We start from the raw sequence: 25,808 nt of genomic DNA, 5'->3' as shown, positions 1-25,808 counted from the left end.
TGGGAGCAGCAGTGACTCGGCGAGGGTCAGATGGACCTAGTCGCTCCCATCACCCCGAGGGCACCCAGAGTGTGTGTGGCTGACTCCTCTCCAGGCTACTCAGCGTAAGACCGATTCTCTTTCATCCTCTTCCTTAAGACCCAGGAGACGCGAGTGAGGACTGTGCCACTTCAGCAGTCCCCCAGAGCAGGAAGGAGTGGGCTGAGGCTCGGTTCTGGAGAGCCCTCGGGGCCCTAGCCTGAGAGGTCTCACAATTCGGGGGCTCAGAGTAAGTCTTAAGGAGCTCTTAAGGGGCTGTGCGGGGGCCTGCGGGCCAGTGGGCGAGCGTGTGACCGGGTGTCCCAGAAGCAGTGTGAGGAGCGTTTTACCCGGTGGTGGGGTGGGAGGTGCGTCCGGGTAACTAATGGCAACCGGGCGGGGTGAGCCCGCTCGGCAGGAACTCCTCGACGGCGAAAAACTACGACTCCCAGGGTGCCCCGGGGCTTAGCCCAGCTTTCCCGCCCGCCCACTGGCTGCCGGTCCCGCGAGCGGCGAAGCCCATTGGCCACGGCGGTGCGGGGCTCCCCCACTAGCAGGTTAGTGGGCGCCGCCGGCAGCAGACGTTGACCGGGCGCGGGGGGGTAAGTGGGGGGGCCCAGCTAGCCATTCTGGAAGCTGCCGGGCGCAGTCTGCGTAGCGTACCCGCCGGCTGCGAGGCGCGGGGCGGAGGCGGAGACTGCGTGGCGCAGGCGCGTTGCTGGGCTTCTCTTGGGTCCCCAGACAGCTGGAGGAGATAAACAGAGGAGGAGGAGGGAGGGGAGTGCGTGTGTGAGAGCGCGCGAGGGAGTGTGAGTGTGTGTGAGCGCGGGTGTGAGGCGGTGCGCAGGGGCGGGCGGAGGCGCTGTCCGGCCCCGGCCAGGCGCCGGGCGGGGAGCATGGGAAGGGGCTAGAGCTGCTGGAGCCCCCCAGCCCCCTCCCCGGGATCCTCGCCCCACCTCCCGGGAGAGGGGCCGCCCCCCCGGACGGATATGGGCTCCTGAAGTTGCGCCGCTGCCGGTGGGGAAAGAGACCTGACAGGTACGGGTCGCCGTCGCCCCCTGCCCTCCGCGGGCGCCGAGGCTGGGACTGGCTCCCGCAGCCCCGGCGCACGGGCTGCCCGCTCTGGGCCGGCTCCAGCCCTACCGGCCTGGGGGCCTGAGCCCGCCCGTCTCGGGGCCCCGGGTGTCCCGAGAGGGGCCAGGCCTCGCCGGGGCGGAGGGCAGAGTGGTCCGGGGGCGGGGTGGGGGCTGAGGGTTTGGTCGAGACGCGGGGGGAGGCTGTGGGAGTCCAGGGGGCTCTGCGGAGGGAGAGGTGGAAGTCATTCCATCACGGGACTTTTTTGCGGAGTTTTTGTTTGACATCTGATCTGGCGCCGGAGTCAGGAAGAAGGGGCAGGTGTAAGTGCCGGGAGGGCAACGCCGACCTGACCTCTTAGTTTCTCGCTCGCTCTCTCTGTTTCTCTCTCTCTCTCTCTCTCTGTGTGTGTGTGTGTGTGTGTGTGTGTGTGTGTGTGTGTCCACCGCAGATGCCTTCAGTGGCCCATTCTGGCACCAAACTGAACTCTGCCAAGGTGCTTCCACCAGGCGACTGTAGCACCCCGTATACAAAGGGCCTCTGCTTGGGAATGGGCCATTCAGTACCCACTTCAAAGGGTAAATAGGAAGTGAGGAGATAGAAGAGAGACTGCGAACCAGCAGGATCCACTTCTTGCACTGAAAGCCGCAGTGGGACGCCCCCTTGCCAGCCTGGTTGACTTTGCTTGGTGCCTTGGGCTCTCTCTCCTCTGCGGGTGTACTCCCAGGGTTTCTAGAGGAGAGGTACAGGGGCCTGTGAGTAATGTCTAACAGCCGAATTTGACTGTTTTCCCCAAAGTTCTTTTCTTCTGTGACTTTCTTTAACCTCCTGAAGTACTGGTAGAGCAACGTTATGGTTTTTCTCTCAAGTTGGTGATTTTAGGAGCCTGGTGGGGTGGCTGAAGCTTCCCCATTCATTCCAAGGATGGGGTAGATGATCTGGGTAAAGTGGCAGTGACGCCTTCCCTTTCTAACAAAGCCTGAAACCGTTTTGAGAAGAAAACTTTTTGAGGGCAGCTTCTGATTCAAAGACATTATGAAATCCCCACCTAGGACACCGGTATGCCCAGTAGTCCCTACTAAGCTTTTCTGTGTCTTAAGTGGCCAGCTTCTGCTCACTGTACTGAAGGAACTACTTAATGCTATTTCTGTCTTGAGTTCTGGCTTATTCTTCCTTGTGATTTTATATCTTTAGCGGGATTGAATTGAATTTTTGCTGTTGAGTGTAATAGCCAGATCCTCTATAACAGACCAGGGAGTAACCGTGGAGCTCCTTTGGGCCGAGTCTGAGACTTACTGAGATTTCTTCATTGTAGGTTGTTGTATTTCACTGGCAGGTAGGAAATGACCTTTTCTGTCATAGTTTGTGATCATGCTGCTTAAAGTCTGGAGTCCTGCTCTCTTTTCCTTTTTTGACCTATGTGGGAGCACTTCTGTTCGAGTCTTATCTCAATTTGAAGGAACAGTGCTTTTGGATCAACTCTGCAGAATAATTGAGCAGTAGTCCATATTTCTGCCTGGGACACCTTCTCTGAGGGTCATGAGGGAAAGAGAGAACACGTGTAAAGATTATGATGACGAAGCTAACGATTATTTACCAGTTTCATACAATTGGCAGTTTTTTTTAGCTGGAAGGAGTTCAGTATTGACTCATTGGGCATCTTATGTAGGGTGTTTTTGCACACCTAGACTTTAGGATTTGGAAAGACAACTGAAAATCATGAAGCCCACTGCCAAACATTTGTGGATCTTGAGGGGCCAACTGCTAAGGAAGATCTAGACTATGACTTGTTCTTTAATTATTTTTATTTTTTCTCTGCTTTTTAAAATTTTATTTGTTTATTTTTTGAGATGGAGTCTTGCTCTGTCGCCCAGGCTGGAGTGCAGTGGCACGATCTCGCTCACTGCAACCTCCACCTCCTGGGTTCAAGCAATTCTCTGCCTCAGCCTCCCGAGTAGCTGGGATTGCAGGTGTCTGCCACCATGCCCGGCTAATTTTTGTATTTTTAGTAGAGACGGGGTTTCACCATCTTGGCCAGGCTGGTCTTGAACTCCTGACCTCGTGATCCACCCACCTCGGCCTCCCAGAGTGCTGGGATTACAGGTGTGAGCCACCGCGCCTGGCCTCTCCTTATATTTTTATTTTTTGAGATGGAGTCTCACTCTGTTGCCCAGGCTGGTCTCAAACTCCTGAGCTCAAGGGATTCTTGTGCCTCTGCCTCCCTGGTAGCTGGGACTACAGACACGGCCACCATGACCACTCTCTTCTCTCATTTTAAATTAAGTAATGTTGCTGACATATGCAGTTCTGAGTCTCAGAGAGGAAGTCAAACAGAACATGTAATCTGGTAATACTTGTGTTTTCTTTGGGTCATTGGTTTAGTTATCTGTTCTGTTTCCTTTCTTCTTTCTGCCTCACCTTTCCAGATGCTCCACTGCATCTTTAGGCTGCCATTGCAGATTGCTGGGCCCACAAAACCCTTAGGTTGTACTTTCTTAGCTATCATCTCTTCAAAAGCCAAAGTTCTGGCAATTGCTATTAGAAACCAGTTCCTGGCTGGGCGCAGTGGCTCATGCCTGTAATCCCAGCACTTTGGGAGGCTGAGGTGGGTGGATCACGAGGTCAGGAGATCAAGACCATCCTTGTTAACACAGTGAAACCCCATCTCTACTAAAAATACAAAAAAATTAGCTGGCCGTGGTGGCACGCGCCTGTAGTCCCAGCTACTCAGGAGCTAACGCTGGAGAATCGCTTGAACCCAGGAGGTAGAGGTCACAGTGAGCTGTGATCATGCCATTGCACTCCAGCCTGGGCAACAAGAGTGAAACGCCGTCTCAAAAAAAAAAAAGAAAAAAAGAAAGAAACCGGTTCCTTGGTGTGGTTAATTTACTTTGAGAGGTATTTACCAGTTGGGATATGTCCTAAAAAGTGACTGACATTTTATTCAGGGCCTGGTATATCTTGGGCTAAGTGCTAGCTAGTATTTTTACTTTATCCAGTGTAACCTTCATGACTGTCCTGTGAAGTGAGAATCATTTTCCCTATTATACCTATGAAGAAACAGATTCAGAGAGATTAAGTAATTTGCTTAAGGTCACATAGCAAGTAAGAGGAAGGATTGGAATTCAAACCCAGGTCTGTCTGCTCTGTGATACTGAATTGCCTCTGGGACTGTGACACATGAGGAAGAACTGAAAAGACCAAGGCTAAGAGCCTGGGGGAACATGATACTTCATTCAAATACCTGAAGAATTGTCATGGGGAAAAAAAACTGGATGTTCTCTGTGATTCTAGAAGGCATCTCAGGATTAAATGACATAATTTCCAAGAGGGTAGACTTTGGTTTAATAGGAGATAATGTAGCTTTCTAAAAACAAAATGGGCTGCCTTGTGAAGGAGTGAGTTACCCATCATTGCAGATATTCAAGCAGAGAGTTTGCCACATTTTATTTATTTATTTATTTATTTATTTTATTTTTTTATTTTATTTTTTTTTGAGACGGAGTCTCGCTCTGTCACCCAGGCTGGAGTGCTGTGGCCGGATCTCAGCTCACTGCAAGCTCCGCCTCCTGGGTTCACGCCATTCTCCTGCCTCAGCCTCCTGAGTAGCTGGGACTACAGGCGCCCGCCACCTCACCCGGCTAGTTTTTTTGTATTTTTTAGTAGAGACGGGGTTTCACCGTGTTAGCCAGGATGGTCTCGATCTCCTGACCTCGTGATCCGCCCGTCTTGGCCTCCCAAAGTGCTGGGATTACAGGCTTGAGCCACCGCGCCCGGCCTATTTATTTATTTTTTGAGACAGCGTCTCACTTCATCATCCAGGCTGGAGTGCAGTGGCATGATCTTGGCTCACTGCAACCTCTGCCTCCTAGGTTCAAGCGATTCTCATGCCTCAGCCTCCCGAGTAGCTGGAATTACAGGCATGTACTGCCACATCCAGCAAATTTTTGTGTTTTTGTAGAGGGTTTCACCATGTTACCCAGACTGGTCTTGAACTACTGACCTTAGGTGATCCGCCCGCCTCAGCCTCCCGAAGTGCTGGGATTACAGGCGTGAGCCACTGCGCCCAGCCCCGGCTAATTTTTTTGTATTTTTAGTAGAGACAGGGTTTTGCCATGTTGCCCAGGCTGGTCTCAAACTCCTGGGTTCCACCTGCCTCGGCCTCCCAAAGTGCTGGAATTACAGGCATGAGCCACTGCTCCTGGCTTTTTTTTTTTTTTTTTTTTTTGAGACAGGGTCTTACTCTGTTGCCCAGGTGGGACTGTTAGAGTAGTGTAGTCTTAGCTCACTGCAACCTCTGCCTCCTGGGCTCAAGTGATCCCCCTGCCTCAGCCTCGCGAGTAGATGGGAGTACAGGTGTGTGCCATCACACCTGGCTAATTTTTTAATTTTTTTGTAGAGATGGGGTTTCACTATGTTGTTTAGGCTGGTCTCAAATTCCTGGGCTCAAGAAATCCGCCCACCTAGACCTCCCAAAGTGCTGGGATTACAGGTATGAGCCACCATGCCAAGCCATGTTAAGTTTTACAGATCAAACAGACAGGGAGGCTGGGCATGGTGGCTCAAACCTATAATCCCAGGACCTTGGGAAGCTGAGGTAGGCAGACTGCTTGAGCAGTCTCAAGCAGTCAGGTGTGGTGGCATGTGCTTGTATTCCCATCTACCTGGGAATCTGAGGTGGGAGGATCACTTGAGTGCAGGAGGCAGAGGTTGCAGTGAGCCAAGACTGTGCTACTGAACTCCAGCATGGGAAACAGAGACCCTGTCTCACACACACACACACACACACACACACACAAAGCCGGGTGCGTGGTGGCTCATGCCTGTAATCCTAGCACTTTGGGAAGCCGAGGTGGGCAGAGCTCAGGAGTTGGAGACCAGCCTGGGCAACATGGCAAAACCTATCTCTACTGAAAATACAAAAAATTAGCCAGCCGTGGTGGCACAAACCTGTATTCCCAGCTACTTGGGAGGCTGAATCGTGAGAATTGCTTGAACCTGGGAGGCGGAGGTTGCAGTGAGCCAAGATCATGTGCACTCCAGCCTGGGGGACAGAGTGAGACTCTGTCTCAAAAAAAAAAGAAAAAATCAAAACCAAAAAACTAACATATATTTAGTATATACCAGGCACTTGCTAGATACTTTTTCTTTTCTTTTTTTTTTTTTTTTTTTTTTGAGACGGAGTCTCCCTCTGTCGCCCAGGCTGGAGTGCAGTGGCCTGATCTCAGCTCACTGCAAGCTCCGCCTCCCGGGTTCACGCCATTCTCCTGCCTCAGCCTCCAGAGCAGCTGGGACTACAGGCGCCCGCCACCTCGCCCAGCTAGTTTTTTTTGTAGTTTTAGTAGAGACGGGGTTTCACTGTGTTCACCAGGATGGTCTCGATCTCCTGACCTCGTGATCCACCCGTCTCGGCCTCCCAAAGTGCTGGGATTACAGGCTTGAGCCACCGTGCCCGGCCTTTTTTTTTTTTTTTTTTTTTAAGACAGAGTTTCGCTCTTGTTGCCTAGGCTGGAGTGCACGCAATCGCGGCTCACTGCAACCTCCGCCTCCCAGGTTCAAGCGATTCTCCTGCCTCAGCCTTCTGAGTAGCTGAGATTATAGGCACACGCCACCATGCCCAGATAATTTTTGTATTTTTTTTTAGTAGAGATGGGGTTTCACCATGTTGGCCAAGCTGGTCTCGAACTCCTGACCTCAGGTGATCCACTCGCCTTGGCCCCCCCAAAGTGCTGGAGTTACAGGTGTGAGCCACCAGGCCCAGCCCTACTTTTTCTGCAATGTATCTTGTAATCTTCAGAACTCCCCTGGAAGGAAGGTATTACCATTATCCCCATTTTACAAATGAGAAATTGAGACTCTAGAAAGTTAAGGAATATGCTGGAGGTTACACAGCTAGTAGTGTAGGGCTGATATTTGAACCCATGTCTCTTCCTTAGCTGTGTGACCTAGGGTCAATCATGTATCCTCTCACAGCTATAGTTTCACCTATAAAATGAGGCTTGGCCGGGCGCGGTGGCTCAAGCCTGTAATCCCAGCACTTTGGGAGGCCGAGACGGGCAGATCACGAGGTCAGGAGATCGAGACCATCCTGGCTAACACGGTGAAACCCCGTCTCTACTAAAAAATACAAAAAACTAGCCGGGCGAGGTGGCGGGCGCCTGTAGTCCCAGCTACTTGGGAGGCTGAGGCAGGAGAATGGCGTAAACCCAGGAGGTGGAGCTTGCAGTGAGCTGAGATCCGGCCACTGCACTCTAGCCTGGGCGACAGAGCGAGACTCCGTCTCAAAAAAAAAAAAATAAATAAAATAAAATAAAATGAGGCTTATTGTAGTACCTACTTTGTAGTGGGTTTCTGAGAACTAAATGATGAAATATATCCTTTTTACTAGACCTCACTGATTGCCCTCAAGAGCCAGGTCTTGGATGTAAAGGGGTACCACTTAGTCGGCTTTTTCTGGGTAAATTCAGGTCTGCATGTAACCCTGAGAGTTCTGGGGCCCATGTGCTATTAAGTAATAGCTGCTGACTCCTTGAAGGCCTTTTTAGCATTGATGACTAATACCTTAAAAACTTTTAAGCCTGGGCTGGGCACGGTGGCTCACACCTGTAATCCAGAACTTTGGGAGGTTGAAGTGGGTGGATCCCAAGGTCAGGAGTTTGAGACCAGTCTGGCCAAGATGGTGAAACCTGGTCTCTACTAAAAGTACAAAAATTAGCCTGGCGTGGTGGCAGGTGCCTGTAATCCCAGCTACTTGGGAGGCTGAGGCAGGAGATCGCATGAACTCAGAAGGTAGAGGTTGCAGTGAGCTGAGATCGCAAGACTGTACTCCAGCCTGGGCGACAGAGTGAGACTCCATCTCAAAAAAACAAAACAAAACAAACTTTAAGGCTGAATAAGGGGAGGATGCTGTCAAAAGGCCAGAGTGTATAGGAGGCAGTGTCATAGGCCCCGTGCAAAGAAAATTCTCAGCTACTACTGCAGAACCAGATTTGAGGGTCACCGTTGGCATTTTTGTGTTTATTATCTTCTTTTAGGATACAAGGTCATAACTGCTAGAGCTGTGAGAGAGCTCAGTGCCAAGAATAATGACCCTTAATCCTCCCTGTAGCCATCTGGGGAGGTATTAACCCCATTTTCTTGGGGGTGGGGTGGGGAACAGGATCAGACCTTGCCCAGGGAGCTCTCCAGAGGCTGTTGAGGGCAGTGTTTGGATCAGGACTTCTGTACAATTTTGTCCTTATTCATGACCCCCAAATTCTATAAAACTGCTTATCCCTGAACCTCTTAGGGAGCCTTCCTGAGAATGGGAGCTAGGCCTTCCTGGTCAGGGAGCTTCATCAGTTGAGGCTCGAGTGTTTGGGTGCTGATGGCCTACCTGGTTCCCTTTTCAGTCACATCTGGATGTAACACAACTGTCACTGAGTTAGAAGGGAAACATTTCTAAATTGAATGGTTTAATTTTCCTTGACCTTGCAGCTAGTAGTAGAGTTAGAGGATGAAACTCCAGAGCCTTCTCTACAAGAGATATTTTGAATTGTGGCAGGAGTTGTCAGGATGAAAGTTAAAGCAAAATCCAAGACTGCAGATGCTCTTAAATAGTGAGAGAGTATAGCATTATCAAAATATGCTTCCTTTTCTCTGTTTCCTTCCACTATCTTAAGGTAATTGTGGGGCCTAAGAGCAGACAGGAAAATTAGCTATGATCACTGGAAAACAAAGTTCTGAAAACATCCAGAAAAAATTTTCACACAGCTCAAACAAGTGGCTGGGTGTGTTGCTTCACACTGTTTTTTTGTTTGTTTGTTCGTTTGTTTTTTTGAGCGTCTCGCTCTATCACCCAGGGTGGAGTGCAGTGGTACAATCTCGGCTCACTGCAGCCTCAGCCTCCTGGGTTCAAGTGATTCTCTTGCCTCAGCCTCCTGAGTAGCTAGGATTACAGGCGTGTGCCATCACACCTGGCTAATTTTTGCATTTTTAGTTGAGATGGCGTTTTACCATGTTGGCCAGGCTGCTCTCAAACTCCTGACCTCAAGTGATCCTCCTGCCTTGGCCTCCCAGAGTGTTGGGATTATGGGCATGAGCCACTGTGCCTGGCCAGATGGCTCACACTTGTACCCCAGCACTTTGGGAGGGCGAGGTGGGAGGATTGTTTGAGGCCTGGACTTTGAGAACAGCCTGGGCAAAATGGTGAGACCCCCATCTCTACAAATAAAAATAACCCAGGCATGGCGATTTGCGCCTGTAATCCTAGCTACTCAAGAGGCTGAGGCAGGAGGATCCCTTAAGCCTAGAGTTCAAAGTTGCAGTAAACTGTGATAGTGCTACATTCCATTCCAGCCTGGGGAACAGAGCTAGATGCTGTCTCTCTCTCTCTCTCTCTCTTTTTTTTTTTTTTTTTTTTTTTTTTTAGAGATGGAGATGGAGTTTCGCTCTTGTTGCCCAGGTTGGAATGCAATGGTGCGATCTCGGCTCACTGCAACCTCTGCCTCCTGGGTTCAAGTAATTCTCCTGCCTCAGCCTCCCAAGTAGCTGGGATTACAGGCGTGCACCACCATGCCCGGCTAATTTTTTGTATTTAGTAGAGACAGGGTTTCACCATGTTGGTCAGACTGGCCTCGAACTTCTGACCTCAGGTGATTTACCCACCTCGGCCTCCCAAAGTGCTGGGATTACAGGCATGAACCACTGCACCGAGGTGACCCTGTCTCTTAAAAGCTCAAACAGCAATACAGAGCCTGCTGGGTGAGGGAGAAGACATCAAGGTGAGTTTTAATCTAAAACTTCCCAGAAAGTGAAGCATTGCTTAGAAGCATCTCTCTTCTACAGAGAAAACTTCAATTAGTCCTACATGGGATTATTTAAGCCAGGAGCCTCAAAGATGGCTAAGAAGTTTCCTAAAGATGCTTTGGTGATGAGTCTATTCTACCAGCCAGACCTTTCCCAGAAACTGTCCTTGTGCCAACTTAGTCCATGACCCTGAAATGGCACTCTTTAAATTTGTGTTTGAGATCAGCAGAGTCAAGGCAGCTTAACCCTAAGGAATGGTAAGAGACAGAGTTTCAGCAGCTTCCTGAAATTGTGTGGATACTGATTTTACAGGTGTGAGCCACTGCTCCCTGGCCAGTGATTTTTTTTTTTTTGAGACAATGTCTCACTCTGTTGCCCAGGCTGAAGTGCAGTGGCATGATCTCGACCTTGGCTCACTGCAACCTCCACCTCCCAAGTTCAAGTGATTCTCCTGCCTCAGCCTCCCACGCAGTTGGGATTACAGGCGCCTGCCACCGTGCCCAGCTAATTTTTGTATTTTTAGTAGAGATGGGGTTTCACCATGTTGGCCAGGCCGGTCTGGAACTCCTAACCTCAACGATATGCTCGCCTTGGCCTCCCAAAGTGCTGGATTACAGGTGTGAGCCACCACGCCCGGCCAAGTAATTATTTTTTAGTGGCCATTGGCCTGGCCCCTGGAGTCAGACTGTATAGATTGACTCTCTGTCTAAGAACTGTGTAACTTTGGCAACTTTACTTTTCTGTGCCTCAGATCCTGCATCTGTAAGATGAGGATAACAATAGCACCTGTCTCATAGGATTTTTATGAGGAGTCTATGAGATGACACTTGTAAAATGTTAGAATATTCAATAAATATTATTTAATAGGATCAGTGTCAGGCATTTTACATGCAAGTGCTTCTGTTCCTCCTCACCCTGCAGAGGTAGGTATTATCAGATTAGGAAACTGAGGTTTAGAAATGTCAAATCAGGATCTGGCACGGTGACTCACGTCTGTAATCCCAACACTTTGGGAGGCTGAGATGGGCAGATCGCTTGAGCCCAGGAGTTCGAGACCAGCCTGGGCAGCATGGTGAAACCCCATCTCTACAAAAACAAATGCAAAAATTAGCCAGATGTGGTGGCGCATGCCTGTGGTCCCAGCTACTTGGGAGGGGAGGATCTATTGGGCCCAGGAGGCAGAGGTTGCAGTGAGCTGAGATCATGCTACCACACTCCAGGCTGGGTGACAGAGCCAGACCCTGTCTCAAAACAAATAAATTTTTTTTAAAAAAAATTAAAAAGATGAAGAGACATAGGAAATGTAGAAAAGAAAAAAAAATTTTTTTTAAAGAAATGTCAAGTCAGGCAGAAAATAGGTGGCAGAGCTGGGATTTGAACCTAAGATCTGTTAGGTCCACAGCTACACTCTTCATTTTATTATGCTCTTTGTTTTGTTTTGTTTTGTTTTTGAGACAGCGCCTCACTTTGTCACACAGGCTGGAGTGCAGAGGCACAATCATAGCTCAGTATAACCTTAAACTCCTGGGCTCAAGCAGTCCTCCCTCCTCCCTCCTGCCTCAGCCTTCCTAGTAGCTAGGACTACAGGAGTGTGCCACCGTGCCTGGCTAATTTTTTTTTTTTAATTTTTTGTAGACACACAGGGTCTTACTCTGTTGCCCAGACTGCTCTCAACCTCCTGGCCTTCAAGTGATCCTCCTGCCTTGGCCTCCCAAAGCACTGAGATTACAGGCATGAGCTACCACACCTGGCCTTATGCTATTTCCAATGACCTTTATGCATTGAAAGTGAAGTTCAGTCCTCACTTCGTTGCATCTTTCATCATTTTTGTAGGATTGCTCCAATAGAACCACTATAAATAGAGTGAAAGGAAACTTGCATACATCTTTGCATAATTCAGAATGTTGAAAGGGGGTCAGTTGTCACCCTGGTTGGGGGCACGTCCCTGCTATGGGAGGTAGCATGTCCAGAGAAAAGAGAATACAGATGTTTTAGGTTCCATCTCTGGTTTGCTGCTAACCAGTAGTGTCTACTTAAAATCGCAGGATAGTGTCATTGGAAGAGGTTTTGTAGCTTATTTCAGAGTCCACCTCTCATTTTATAAATGGCAGAATAGACTGAGAGAGCAAAATGCCTCACTTGGTCATACAGCCAGATAAAGGCAGAGGCTGGCCTGGAGCACAAGACCCTAGATCTCCCAATCCAGTGCTTCTTCCTCAGTACCATATAGTGTTCTGCTTCAGTTCTCCCTTATTCAATGGGGATTATTATTGTACATGAATATTCATAGCAGCATTATTCATAGCAGCGTTATATTAGCTTTCTACCTTCCTCAAAGGATTGTTGCAAAGTTCAAATTAAAAGTTTGAACAAAAGTACTTTGATAGCTATAAAACATTGTATGTATGCAAGGTAGTCATGCCATTATTCATTCAGCAAATATTTATTGGTGCCTACTAAGCTTACATCACTCCTGGGAGACCGGGGGGATCAATGGATGAATCGGATGAAGAGCAGGCCCTCAGCATGCTTTTAATCTTCTTAGAAAGAGAAGCCACGTAAATAACCATAGCTCAAGGTAGGAGACAGATGAAGGAAAGGCTAAGAATGAAATTTTCTTTTCATAGCCTGTGATTTTGAGGTAGAGAAAAGTGGTTTTTGTTTTGTTTTGTTTTTTGTTTTGCTTTTTTGATGGAGTCTTGCCCTGTCGCCCAGGGTGGAGTGCAATGGCACGATCTTAGCTCACTGCAACCTCCACCTCCTGGGTTCAGAAGATTCTCCTGTCTCAGCTTCGTGCATAACTGGGATTACAGGTGCCTGCCGCCATGCCCAGCTAATTTTTGTATTTTTAGTAGAGATGAGCTTTCACCACATTGGCCAGGCTGGTCTCGAACTCCTGACCTCGTGATCCACCCACGTTGGCCTCCCAAAGTGCTGGGATTACAGGCATGAGCCACTGTGCCCGGCCAAGAAAGGGTTTTAAGGTATTTCTTCTTTATTGACATATAATTCACGTACCATAAAATCGAATTTTTTTTTTTTTTTTTTTTTTTTTGAGACGGAGTCTCACTTTGTTGACCAGGCTGGGGTGCAATGGCACGATCTCGGCTCACTGCAAGTTCTGCCTTCCGGGTTCACACTATTCTCCTGCCTCAGCCTCCCCAGTAGCTGGGACTACAGGCTCCCGCCACCATGCCCGGCTAATTTTTTGTATTTTTAGTAGAGACGGGGTTTCACCATGTTAGCCAGGATGGTCTTGATCTCCTGACCTTGTGATCTGCCCTCCTCGGCCTCCCAAAGTGCTGGGATTACAGGCGTGAGCCCCCACGCCCGGCCAAAATCGACTCTTAGAAATTATACAATTCATTGGTTTTAATATAGTCACAAAGTTGTGCAACTTGTCACCACTATCTGATTCCAAAACATTTTTTTTTTTCTTTTTTTTTTTTTTTTTTTTTGAGACGGAGTCTTGCTCTGTCACCCAGGCTGGAGTGCAGTGGCTGGATCTCAGCTCACTGCAAGCTCCGCCTCCCGGGTTCACGCCATTCTCCTGCCTCAGCCTCCCGAGTAGCTGGGACTACAGGTGCCCTCCACCTCGCCCGGCTAGTTTTTTTGTATTTTTTTAGTAGAGACGGGGTTTCACCGTGTTAGCCAGGATGGTCTCGATCTCCTGACCTCGTGATCCGCCCGTCTCGGCCTCCCAAAGTGCTGGGATTACAGGCTTGAGCCACCGCACCCGGCCTGATTCCAAAACATTTTTATCCCTGAGCTATCACATTCCTCCCCTGAGCTAACACTCCCGTCTCTTTTTGTCTCCGTAGGTTTTCCTATTCTTGACATTTCACTTAAATAGAATCATACAATGTGTGTGGTCTTTTGTGACTGGCTTCCTTCACTTAGCAGAATGTTTTGAAGTTTCTTCCATGTTGTATGAATTAGTACCTCATTCCTTTTTATGGCTGCATAATATTCCATTACAGTGGATATTAACCACATTGTATGTATTTATTCATCAATTGATGGCCGTTTGGATTGTTGGGTTGTTTCTAATTTGGGCTATTATGAATAATGCTGCTCTGAGTATTCATGTACAACTTTTTGTATGGACATGTGTTTTCTTTCTTTTTTTTTCTTTTTTTTTTTTTAGATGGAGACTTGCTCTGTCGCCCAGGCTGGAGTGCAATAGCATATCTTGGCTTACTGCAACCTCCGCCTCCCAGATTTAAGCAATTCTGCCTCAGCCTCCCAAGTAGCTGGGATTACAGGTGCCTGCCACCACACCTGGCTAAGTTTTGTATTTTTAGTAGAGACAGGGTTTCACCATGTTGGCCAGGCTGGTCTTGAACTCCTGACCTCAGGTGATCTGCCCACCTCGGCCTCCCAAAATGCTGGGATTACAGGCGTGAGCCTCCGTGCCTGGTCTTTTTTTTTTTTTTTTTTTTTAAACAGGGTCTCACTCTGTCGCCCAGCCTGGAGTTCAGTGCCACAAACATAGCTCACTGCAGCCTAAAACTCCTGGGCCTAAGTAATCCTCCTGCCTTGGCCTCCCAAAGTGCTAGGATTACAGACATGAGCCACCGCATCCAGCCTGTTTCTGCATTATTATTTTATTTATTTATTTATTTATTTTGAGACTGTCTCCCTCTGTTGCCCAGGCTGGAGTGCAGTGGCACGATCTCTGCTCACTGCAACCCCTGCCTCCTGGGTTTAAGCGATTCTTCTGCCCCAGCCTCTTGAGTAGCTGGGATTACAGGCGCCTGCCACCATGCCCAGCTAATTTTTGTATTTTTAGTATAGACGAGGTTTCAACATGTTGGCCAGGTTGGTCTTGAACTCCTGACCTCAAGTGATCCACCTGCCTCGGCCTCCCAAAATGCTGGGATTACAGGTGTGAGCCACCGCGCCCGGCCTTGTGCAGTTTTTTTATATAGGTAAACTCATTTCATAGTGGTTTGTTGTGCAGGTTATTTCGTTATCCAGATACTAAGCCTAGTACCCAATAGCTATTTTTTCTGATCCTCTCCCTCTTCCCACCCTCCAGCCTCAAGTAGGTTCCAGTGTCTGTTGTTCCCTTCTTTGTGTCCATGAGGTCTCATCATTTAGCTTCCACTTATAAGTGAGAACATGCTGTATTTGTTTTTCTGTTTCTGCTTTAGTTTGCTGAGGATGATGGCCTCCAGCTCCATCCATGTTCCTGCAAAGGACATGATCTCATTCTTTCTTATGGCTGCATGGTCATTCCATGGTGTACATGTATCACATTTTCTTTCTTTCTTTCTTTCTTTCTTTTGTTTGTTGTTGTGAGATGGAGTTTTGCTCTTTTTGCCCAGGCTGGAGTACAATGGCGCAGTCTCAGCTCACTGCAACCTCTGCCTCCCGAGTTCAAGTGATTCTCCTGCTTCAGCCTCCCGAGCAGCTGGAATTATAGGCGCCTGCCACCATGCCTGCCTAATTTTGTATTTTTAGTAGAGACGGGGTTTTTCCACATTGGCCAGGCTGGTCTTGAACTCCTGACCTCAGGTGATCCTCCCGCCTCGGCCTCCCAAAGTGCTGGGATTATAGGCGTGAGCCACTGCGCCTGGCCTGTACCACATCTTCTTTATCCCATCTGCCATTGATGAGCATTTAGGTTGATTCCATGTCTTGGCTATTGTGAATAGTGCCACAATGAACATACTGCACAGTGCATGTGTCTTTATGGTGAAACGATTTATATTCCTTTGGGTATATACCCAGTAATAGGATTGCTGGGGCAAATGGTAGTTCTGTTTTTAGCTCTTTGAGGAATCCTCACACTACTTTCCACAATGGTTGAACTAATTTACACTCCCACTAACAGTGTAAAAGTGTTGCCTTTTCTCTGCAACCTCGCCAGGTTATTTTTTGACTTTTTGATAATAGCCATCCTGACTAGTATGAGATGGTATCTCATTGTGGTTTTGACTTGCATTTCTCTAATGATCAGTGATACTGAGCTTTTTTTCATATGCTTGTTGGCTGCATGTATGTCTTCTTTTGAAAAGTGTTCGTGGCCGGGCGCGGTGGCTCACGCCTGTAATCCCAGCACTTTGGGAGGCCGAGACGGGCGGATCACGAGGTCAGGAGATCGAGACCATCCTGGCTAACACGGTGAAACCCCGTCTCTACTAAAAAATACAAAAAACTAGCCGGGCGAGGTGGCGGGTGCCTGTAGTCCCAGCTACTCGGGAGGCTGAGGCAGGAGAATGGCGTGAACCCGGGAGGCGGAGCTTGCAGTGAGCTGAGATCCGGCCACCGCACTCCAGCCTGGGTGACAGAGCGAGACTCCATCTCAAAAAAAAAAAAAAAAAGAAAAAGAAAAGTGTTCGTGTCCTTTGCCCACTTAATGGGATTGCTTTATTCTTATAAATTTAAGTTCCTTATAGATGCTGGATATTAGACCTTTGTCAGATACTTAGTTTGCAAATATTTTCTCCCATTCTCTAGGTTATTTGTTAATGATACACTTTAAAATGATTAATTTCATCTTATGTGAATTTCACTTAAAAATTTTTTTTTTTTTTTTTTTTTTTGATTCAGAGTCTTGCCCTGTCACCCAGGCTGGAGTGCGGTGGTGTGATCTTGGGTCACTATAGCCGAAACCTCCTGGGCTCAAGCGTTCCTCCCACCTCAACCTCCCAAGTAGCTCGGACTGTAGGTGCGCCACCAAACCCAGCTAATTTTTTAACTTTTTGTAGAGACAGGGTTTCACCATGTTTCCCAGCCGGTCCCAAACTCCTGGGCTCAAGCAATCTTCCCACGTTGGTCTCCCAAAGTGCTGGGATTACAGACTTGAGCCACTGCACCGAGCCTTAAATTTTTTAAAAAGAAACCATATCCTGGCCGGGCTCAGTGGCTCACACCTGTAATTCCACCACTTTTGGGAGGCTGAGGCAGGCAGATCATTGAGGCCAGTAGCTCAAGACAAGCTTAGCCAACATGGTGAAACCCCATCTCTACTAAAAATACGAAAAATTAGCCGAGTGTGGTGGCGCATGCCTGTAATCTCAGGTACTCCGGAGGCTGAGGCATGAGAATCCCTTGAACCTGAGAGGCAAAGGCTGTAGTGAGCCAAGATGACACCACTGCACTCCAGCCTGGGCAACAGAGTGAGACTCTCTCTCTCAAAAAAAAAAAAAAAAAAAAAAACCATATCCTTTAGCTGTCACTTCTCTATCCCCCAATTCCCTTCAGCCCTAAGCAACCATTAATCTACTTCCTATTTCTATTCTATTTTGTTCTACTTTATATAAATGGAATTATGCAATATGTAGGCTTCTTTCACTTGGCATAATGTTTTCAGAGTTCATCTATGTTGTAGCACGTATCAGTACTTCTTTCCTTCTTATGGCCAAATAACATTCCATTGTATGGATATGCCACATTTTATTTATCTGTTTATCAATTGATGGATGTTTCCACCTTTTGGCTATTATGAATAATGCTGCTCTAAACTTTTTTTTTTTTTTTGAGACTGAATCTCTGTCTCACTAAGGCTGGAGTGGCATTATCATAACTCATTGTAACTTCAAACTCCTGGATTCAAGCAATCCTCCTGCCTCAGCCTCCTGAGTGGCTAGGGCTATGGATGCATGGCCACCACACCTGGCTAATTTTATTTTTTGTAGAGATGGGATTTTGCTATGTTGCCCAGCCTGGTCTTAAATTCTTGGCTTCACGTGATCCTCCTCTTTGGCCTTTCAAAGTGCTGGGATTACAGGTGTGAGCCAGTGCACCTGGCCTTGCTATAAATACATTCTCGCAGAGTGTGGCATTTCTTCACTTTTAACAAAGTCACGATTTTCCTTCTGATTTTGCATTTCAAACCTAACAGGTGATAAAGACATCCTATACTCTGCCTCCTCTGTCCTACAATGAAATACCCCTTGTCAGCTTCATCTCTGGTAAGGAAATTAGGGGGGACATGTTATGATCCATGCTACTGAGCAAATATAACAGGGGTTACCAGGTTTTAGTAGAATTCAAATTTGGCTGACATTTGTTGAGCACCTACTGCAATCCAGATACTGTTATGTACTTTCTTTCTTTCTTTTTTTTTTGAGACAGAGTCTTGCTGTATCCCCTAGGCTGGAGTGCAGTGGTGCAATCTCGTCTCACTGCAACCTCTGCCTCCCAGGTTAAAGCGATTCTCTTGCCTCAGCCTCCCAAGTAGCTTTGTATGTTTAGTAGAAACGGGGTTTTGCCGTGTTGACCAGGCTGGTCTCAAATTCCTGACCTCAGGTGATCCACCCACCTCAGCATCCCAAAGTGTTGGGATTACAGGCGTGAGCCACCACACCCGGCCCTGTTATGTATTTTCATATATATTTTATCATGTATTCACAACAACCCATTAAAGTAGGTGTTAGCATCCCCATTTTACAAGTGAGGAAATTGAAACTCAGAAAATTTAAGTAACTTCCCTACATAGGTACTAATTGGCACACTGAGGGGGAAGCTGGAACTCAGGCCCAGGTGCCTAAGTATTATATGTTTTTTTCTTTCTACTACATTATCCAGAGCCAATCAAAAGACTATAGCACACATGAAAGGGGTGGTTCTTCATATTTGGATATTACCATTCAATTCTTGGTTCTAGATGAGTGATCTTCACAAATGTACTTTGTTTTAAGTCATTCAGGTATTATATTACTGATCACCTTGGCATTATGATTAGACTAATTCCTCCAAATCGAGCTGTTAATTGACTTTTTTTTTTTTTTTTTTTTTTTGAGACAGTCTCACTCTGTCACCCAGGCTGGAGTGCAATGGTGTGATCTTGGCTCACTGCAACCTCTGCCTCCCAGGTTCAAGTGATTCTCCTGCCTCAGCCTCCCTAGTAGCTGGGATTACTGGTGTGCGCCACCACTCCTGGCTAATCTTTTTTTTTTTTTTTTTAAGTAGAGACAGGGTTTCGTTATATTGGCCAGGCTGGTCTCGAACTCCTGACCACAGGTGATCTGCCCGCCTCGACCTCCCAAAGTGCTGGGATTATAGGTGTGAACAACCGCACCTAGCCAGATTTTTATTTTCTTGTTAGTATCCTTTAAAATCATAGAGATAGGCTTATTGAAGAAAGTTTTCCAGTAGCCTGAGTTAAAACTTTGTAGAAATGATGGGGTTGCATGGTGATATGCTAGACATTTTAGAGCTCCAGGAATAGAATACCTTTTGGGAGGTATAACATCTGCATAGCAACACATATTTTCTTTGTAACATTATGTCTTGTGTTTTCCTCTGTACCTTAAGTATTTTTACATTTTTCATAATCCCAGCTCCCAGAAATCAGCTGCTTTCTTTCTCCTTAATTCATTGAGTATCTACTAGAGCTGGTCCACAATATCCTAACTTATAGTAGACCTTTGGGCCTGGGCACAGTGCCTCATGCCTGTCATTCCAGCACTTTGGGGAGCTGAGGCAGGAGGATATCTTGAAGCTAGCTAGGCAGTCGAGACCAACCTGGGCAACATAGCAAGACCCTGAATTTAGAAAAAAATAAGAATTAGCTGGGAATGGTGGCGCATGCCTGTAGTCCTAGCTACTTGGGAGTCTGAGGTGGGAAGAAGGATTGTGTGAGACCAGGAGTTCAAGGTTATAGTATGCTATGATTACACCACTGTATATCACTGTGGTGATAGAGTAAGACCCTGCCTCTGTTAAAATCAAAACCTGCCAGGTGTGTCAGCCTGGCCACCGTGGTGAAACCTCGTCTCTACTAAAAATACAAAAATTAGCTGGACTTGGTGGGAGGCACCTGTAATCCCAGCTACTCGGGAGGCTGAGGCAGGAGAATTGCTTGAACCTGGGAGGCAGAGGCTACAGTGAGCCAAGATCATGCCACTGCACTCCAGCCTGGGCAACAGAGCAAGACTCTGTCTCAAAAATAAAAAAATAAACCTGCCAGGTGTGGTGGCTCATGCCTGTCATCCTAGCACTTTGGGAGGCTGAGATGGGAGGATTGCTTGAGCCCAGGAGTTGGAGACCAGCCTGGGCAGCATGGTGAGGTCATGTCTCTATAAAAAATTTTAAAAATTAGCTGGGCGTGGTGGCACACACATGTGGTCCCAGCTACTCAGGAGAGTGAGATGGCAGGATTACTTGAACTGGAGAGGTCTAGGCTAGAGTGCAGTGATGCAGTGATCGCACCACTGCACTCCAGCCTAGGCGACTGGGCGAGATCCTGTCTCAAATAAGAAAAGTAAAATTAAAAACCCTTTGTCCTCTACCTAGAGAAAGTTTTTGTTGAGCTTTCATATTCTGCAGACAAATTATCCATTAATGTTATTAGAGCTTCAAGTATGCAAATCAGGGTATATTGTTAACTGTGCTCTTCTTAGAATGAAGAATACACATTAAAGGTTACTTGTGCCCAGGCGCATCTCAGCACTTTGGGAGGCCGAGGCAGGCAGATTACTTGAGGCCAGGCAATCGAGACTAGCCTGGGCAACATGGTGAAACCCTTTCTCTACAACAAATAACAAAAATTAGCCAGGCTCGGTGGTTCATGCCTGTAATCCCAGCTACTCGGGAGGCAGAGGCATGAGAATTGCTTGAACCCAGGAGGTGGAGGCTGCAGTGAGCTGAGATCGCACCACTACACTCCAGCCTGGGTGACAGAGTGAGACGCCGTCTCACAAAAAAAAAAAAAAAAAAAAGTTACTCGTGGTCTGTTATGGTCCCTGTGGTCCCTTTTTTCTATTACAGTTTTTCAAGTTGTCTTTGTTATTCTACTATGATGTGTTTAGTTCATTTCCCTCACTGTCATTTTTGTGCTTCTAAGATATAGGAACAAATGAGTATAAAGAAGGTTTAACTTATTAATTCATGTTGTTCTTTCAGATTTTTTTTTTTTTTTTTTTTTTTTTTTGAGACGGAGTCTTGCTCTGTCAGCCAGGCTGGAGTGCAGTGGCTCAATCTCGGCTCACTGCAAGCTCCGCCTCCCAGTTTCATGCCATTCTCCTGCCTCAGCCTCCCCAGTAGCTGGGACTAACAGGCGCCTGCCACCATGTCCGGCTAATTTTTTGTGTTTTTAGTAAAGACGGGGTTTCGCCATGTTAGCCAGGATGGTCTCAATCTCCTGACCTCGTGATCCACCCGCCTTGGCCTCCCAAAGTGCTGGGATTGTAGATGTGAGCCACTGCGCCCAGCCTGAGTTCTTTCTGAATTTAGTGTCCTACCTATTTCTTTTGGTCATTTGGTTACATTTCTCTTTTTTAGTCTCTTTATGGTACTCTGATTACAATGACTTTGTAGTCAATGAAGGACAACTGTATTGCCTCTCTTTGTTTTTTGTTTCGTTTTGTTTTTTTTGAGACCTAGTCTCACTCTGTCACCCAGTCAGGAGTGCAGTGGTGTGATCTCTGCTCACTGCAACCTCCACCTCCCGGGTTCAAGTAATTCTCCTGCCTCGGCCTCCCAAGTAGTTGGGACTACAGGCGCCCAACAGTACACCTGGCAAATTTTTATATTTTTGGTAGAGACAGGGTTCCACCATGTTGGCCAGGCTGGTCTCAGACTCCTGACCTCAGGTGATCTGCCTGCCTCGGCCTCCAAAAGTGCTGGGATTACAGGCGTGAGCCACCATGCCCGGCCTATTGTGTGTCTTTGAAGAGAAGTATCTGTGTTTGGCTTAGTCTCTGCTGTATTTCTTTTCTTTCTTTTTTTCTTTCTTTTTTTTTTTTTTTTTTTTGAGACAGAGTCTCATTCTGTCACCCAGGCTGGAGTGCAGTGGTGCGATCTCGGCTCATTGCAACCTCCGCCTCCTGGGTTCAAATGATTCTCCTGCCTCAGCCTCCCGAGTAATTGGCACTACAGGTGCCTGCCACCACACCTGGCTAATTTTTTGTATTTTTAGTAGAGACAGGGTTTCACTGTGTTGGCGAGGATGGTCTCGATCTCCTGATTCATGATCTGCCCACCTTGGTCTCCCAAAGTGCTGAGATTACAGGCGTGAGCCACGGCGCCCAGCCTCCTCTCTGTTGCATTTCTTTTCTTCTTCTTTTTTTTTTTTTTAAGAGACAAGGTCTTGCTGTGTTGTTTAGGCCGGTCTTGAAGTCCTGACCTCAAGAGATCTTCCCACCTCTGCCTCCCAAAATGCTGGGATTATAGGTGTGAGCCACCACTTTCAGTCATCTGCTGTATTTTCAAAGTTTATCACAGTGCCTGGCATAATAGGCATTGAAAATTTTGTTTTATGAATTCTTAAAGTCACTAATTTCAGCCTTTTTGCCTCTTAGCAGAACTGAACATTATGTAATTTGCATGCTGCACCAGATAGAAATCCCCTTGATGTAGTCTTTTCTAGTGTTTAATCATATGTGTAACTTTATTGTGTCAATTCCAAATCTCTCATTCATGTCATTTTATAGCTGAGCTCAAAGCCCTCCTTAAAATAATGCTTTTAAAATTTGATCATGATTAAATCTTCTCATCCTCAGATAACTATTGATTTATTGATCTGATTATTTGTGTTTGAGAGACTTTTGGACTGAAGTATGAAATTTGTTATGCCCCTTGGTAGATTTAAGGGTATTTCCTTCCTGATGTGAACCTTTTAAATAATCTCTACTTAGAAGTGTTTCCAGTTTAAAAAAAAAAAAAAAGATTTTTAAAAATGAAGTGTTTCTAGTTATGTTTGTCTGCCTGTAAAAGTTTGTGGAAACGCACTGAATCCCTATTTTTCTTGAGAGGAGAGAAGATAGGCACACTCCAAGATGAGCTCTCTACCAGTATGCTATCATTTCTTCTCAGGATGGGAGCAGAAATATTCACCAGAATGCTAACCAGGCCAGACGTGGTGGCTGATGCCTGTAATCCCAGCACTTGGGAACGTGGAGGCAGTTGGATCATTTGAGGTCAGGAGTTCAAGATCAGCCTGACCAACATGGCGAAACCCTATCTCTACAAAAAGTACATAAAAAATAGCCAGACATGGTGATGCACGCCTGTAATCTCAGCTACTTGGGAGGCTGAGGCATGAGAACCACTTGAACCTGAGAGGCAGTGTTGCAGTGAGCTGAGATCGTGCCACTGCACTCCAGCATGGGTGACGGAGTGAGACTCTATCTAAAAAAAAAAAAAAGAAAGAAAAGAAAAAAAATGCTAACTAGGCATCAGTTGTATTTTGACTTTTTTTTTTGAGATGGAGTTTTGCTCTGTCGTCCAGGGTGGAATGCAATGGTGCGATCTTGGCTCACTGCAACCTCTGCCTCCCGGGTTAAAATGATTCTCCTGCCCCAGCCTCCCCAGTAGCTGGGATCACAGGCGTGCACCACCACACCTGGCTAATTTTTTTGTATTTTTAGTAGAGACGTGGTTTCACCATGTTGGCCAGGCTGATCTTGAACTCCCAACCTCAGGTGATCTGCCTACCTTGGTCTCCCAAAGTGCTGGGATTACAGGCGTGAGCCACCGCGCCTAGCCAAATTTTGACATTTTGTTTTTTTTTTTAAACCTGTCTATCAATTTGATCCCAACTTCCATTTTACTATTTACCTGAATTGTGGTTTCCTGCTTGTCTGGTTTCTCTTTTCCCCCCAACTTTTGTTCCTTTTGGTATTTCCAAGCCACACACCAGTCTTAGCTAAAAACCCCTTGTCTTTGATACTGAGCTCTCTTAGTATGTGTATTTCATCTCATTATTCCTCCTTCTCTATCACAGCGCTTGGTGCTAGGTAAATACCCAGTTAACGTTTTAAGAAAATTAATGAATAAGTTATGGCAATTTAGTGGGCTCTTTTGGTGGATTCTCATAGCGATCGGTATGCTAGGAAATTACATACCATAGTTGTCAAGAGAATGGAATCACATGGCCCTGGGTTTGAGTTCGTGTTCCAGCTCCAGTTTTAGCTATGTAACATTGTGAAAATTGTTGCATGTCTTATGAATATGTTTCCTTATATGTAAAATTACGACAGTAAGAGCATCTACGCTACAAGCTTTTTTTGTTTTAAGACAATTCAAGTGCAGTAGTGAAAAGAGGGGAAAGAGTAGAACAAGGAGTTCAATCTGTAACTGTGAATAATCAATTGAGATAACTTGGTACTTTTGAACCAGCCCACAAAACCTTTTTTCCTGAGATGGAGTCTCGCTCTGTCGCCCAGGCTGGTGTGCAGTGGCGCGATCTCAGCTCACTGCAACCTCTGCCTCCCAGGTTCAAGCGATTCTCCTGCCTCAGCCTCCTGAGTAGCTGGGATTACAGGCATGCTCCACCACACGCAGCTAATTTTTGTATTTTTAGTAGAGATGGGGTTTCACCATGTTGGCCGGGCTGGTCTCGAACTCCTGACCTCAGTTGATCCGCCCATCTCAGCCTCCCAAAGTGCTGGGATTATAGGCGTGAACCACTGCACCCGGCCAAAACTTTTTGAACCACTCTTCTGTGGTCTTAGCACTCTCTCCCTGGAAGTGTTTTTCCCCCAGTTCTTTGCTGCTTCTTGACATTCATGTTTCAGCCTAAATGTCATCTTAGAGAACCCCTCTATATCAGGCAGGATTTGTAGTTGTATGCAACGGAAACCAACTCTGGCTGATTACTGAAAAGATATTAAGGAAATTCACAAAACATCAGGGAAGGTCATAGAGTCATGCTTGAAGAATGCTAGAACAAGAGAAACTGGGCAGCAGGCAGAACCCACAACCAAAAGCATTCATAGACTCAGCCTGATGAACACACTGTTGCCACCACTACTTACACAGCTAACACCACCTGCTGCACTGGACTTAATGGCCGCTGTGGCCACCCCTTGCCGCACTCCAGGTGGATTCTCTGTGGTCCTCTGACTCTGAGATACTAGATTCCAGTTCAAGGTTTAGGGGTGATGTGTCTGGTTGGCATAGCCTGGGCCATGTATTCACACTGTAGCTGCAAGTGGCCTCAGAAAGAGAATCTCAGTCACCTTCTTTCTCACTTTATAGTGGTAAGGGGCTCTGCTTCCCACTAGACTCAGAAGGGGAATTCCAAAATATAAGAAGGGTTCAAATGCTGAGAAGCCAGAAAATTCGACAAATGTCCACTACAGTTTCTTTGACCTGAAGTCTAAAAGTAGCTCCCCAGTCATTGTCACTTCAGCTTGTGTTATTGTCATCATAGCACTTTCCACTGCTGGATATTTTCTTATTTTTATTTATTTCATTGTTTATTGTCTGTCCCCGCCTGCTAGAATGTCAGTACCATGAAAGCAAGGACATTGCCTGTTTTGCTCATTGATACATCCCTTCATTCTGTGCCAGGAACAGCACCTGGCATGTAGTAAAAGCTCCTTATGTTCATTTGTTGAATGAATGACTATAAAACCCTTAGCACAATGCCTGGCACATAGTAAGTGCTTAATACTTGATAACATATTTTTCTTAGCAAATAAAAACATGTATATTTTTAAAAGAAAAGCCTTTTGACTTACATTGTTTCATTTGACCTCCACAGCAGTCTTCCAAGGAGAAGGGTATTGGGGGTAAGGAATGAGCCTTTTTCGGGTGAAGCGTACATAACCCCGTGAGTGAGTGTTCCAATGCGTCCTATGCCCGTGAGTCACAGGTGTGAGTGCCTGCTTGGAAAGATTAAGAGACTTAAGGCCACACAACTGTTTTTACTTAATACCAGATCCACTCACTTCCTTGGTCTTATTTCCAATGTAATCATCCTCACCTCATATTCTTGGTGACTGTGGGGGAAATTATTGTTGTTGTTTGGCTTTGACCAGTATATCACAAAGCAGAGCTATAGATGCCATTTCGGGCTAGTGTTTGGCTTACATTAATTTGTCCAAATTCACATTTTTAATTTGATGGCCAAAGACCCCTGCAAAAATCATCATGAAACTATAGTTGTCAACTGGTATTCTGGTGTTCTTGATGCTTACCCTTAAAAATGCCAGCGACTGCCATATCTCCCTGGTAATGACACTAAGATG

General features: G+C 46.6%; 1 protein-coding gene and 1 long non-coding RNA gene across 14 annotated transcripts in view; one reads left to right on the top strand and one right to left on the bottom strand.

Moving 5' to 3' along the window:
- The first annotated feature begins 567 nt into the window (after positions 1 to 567).
- Positions 568 to 25,808, top strand: part of WDTC1 (WD and tetratricopeptide repeats 1) — an 81,362-nt gene continuing 56,121 nt past the window's right edge. For 12 of the 13 annotated variants that reach the window (XR_013405423.1, XM_077967539.1, XM_077967516.1 and 9 more), the window contains exon 1: positions 720 to 1,056. The gene's annotated coding sequence lies outside the window, so the exon portion shown is untranslated. Of the gene's footprint in view, positions 621 to 719; positions 1,057 to 25,808 lie in introns of those variants that run through there. The other variant, XM_077967530.1, reaches the window with a different exon arrangement.
- Positions 16,989 to 19,027, bottom strand: LOC144335135 (uncharacterized). Its single transcript, XR_013405596.1, has 2 exons — positions 18,767 to 19,027; positions 16,989 to 17,502 (listed from the first exon to the last, which is right to left on the bottom strand). It is a non-coding gene; the product is annotated as an uncharacterized LOC144335135 (long non-coding RNA).

Source organism: Macaca mulatta, chromosome 1, assembly GCF_049350105.2.
Source record: "Macaca mulatta isolate MMU2019108-1 chromosome 1, T2T-MMU8v2.0, whole genome shotgun sequence".
Classification (NCBI taxonomy): domain Eukaryota; kingdom Metazoa; phylum Chordata; class Mammalia; order Primates; family Cercopithecidae; genus Macaca; species Macaca mulatta.
This window is presented reverse-complemented; position numbering and strand designations above follow the sequence as displayed.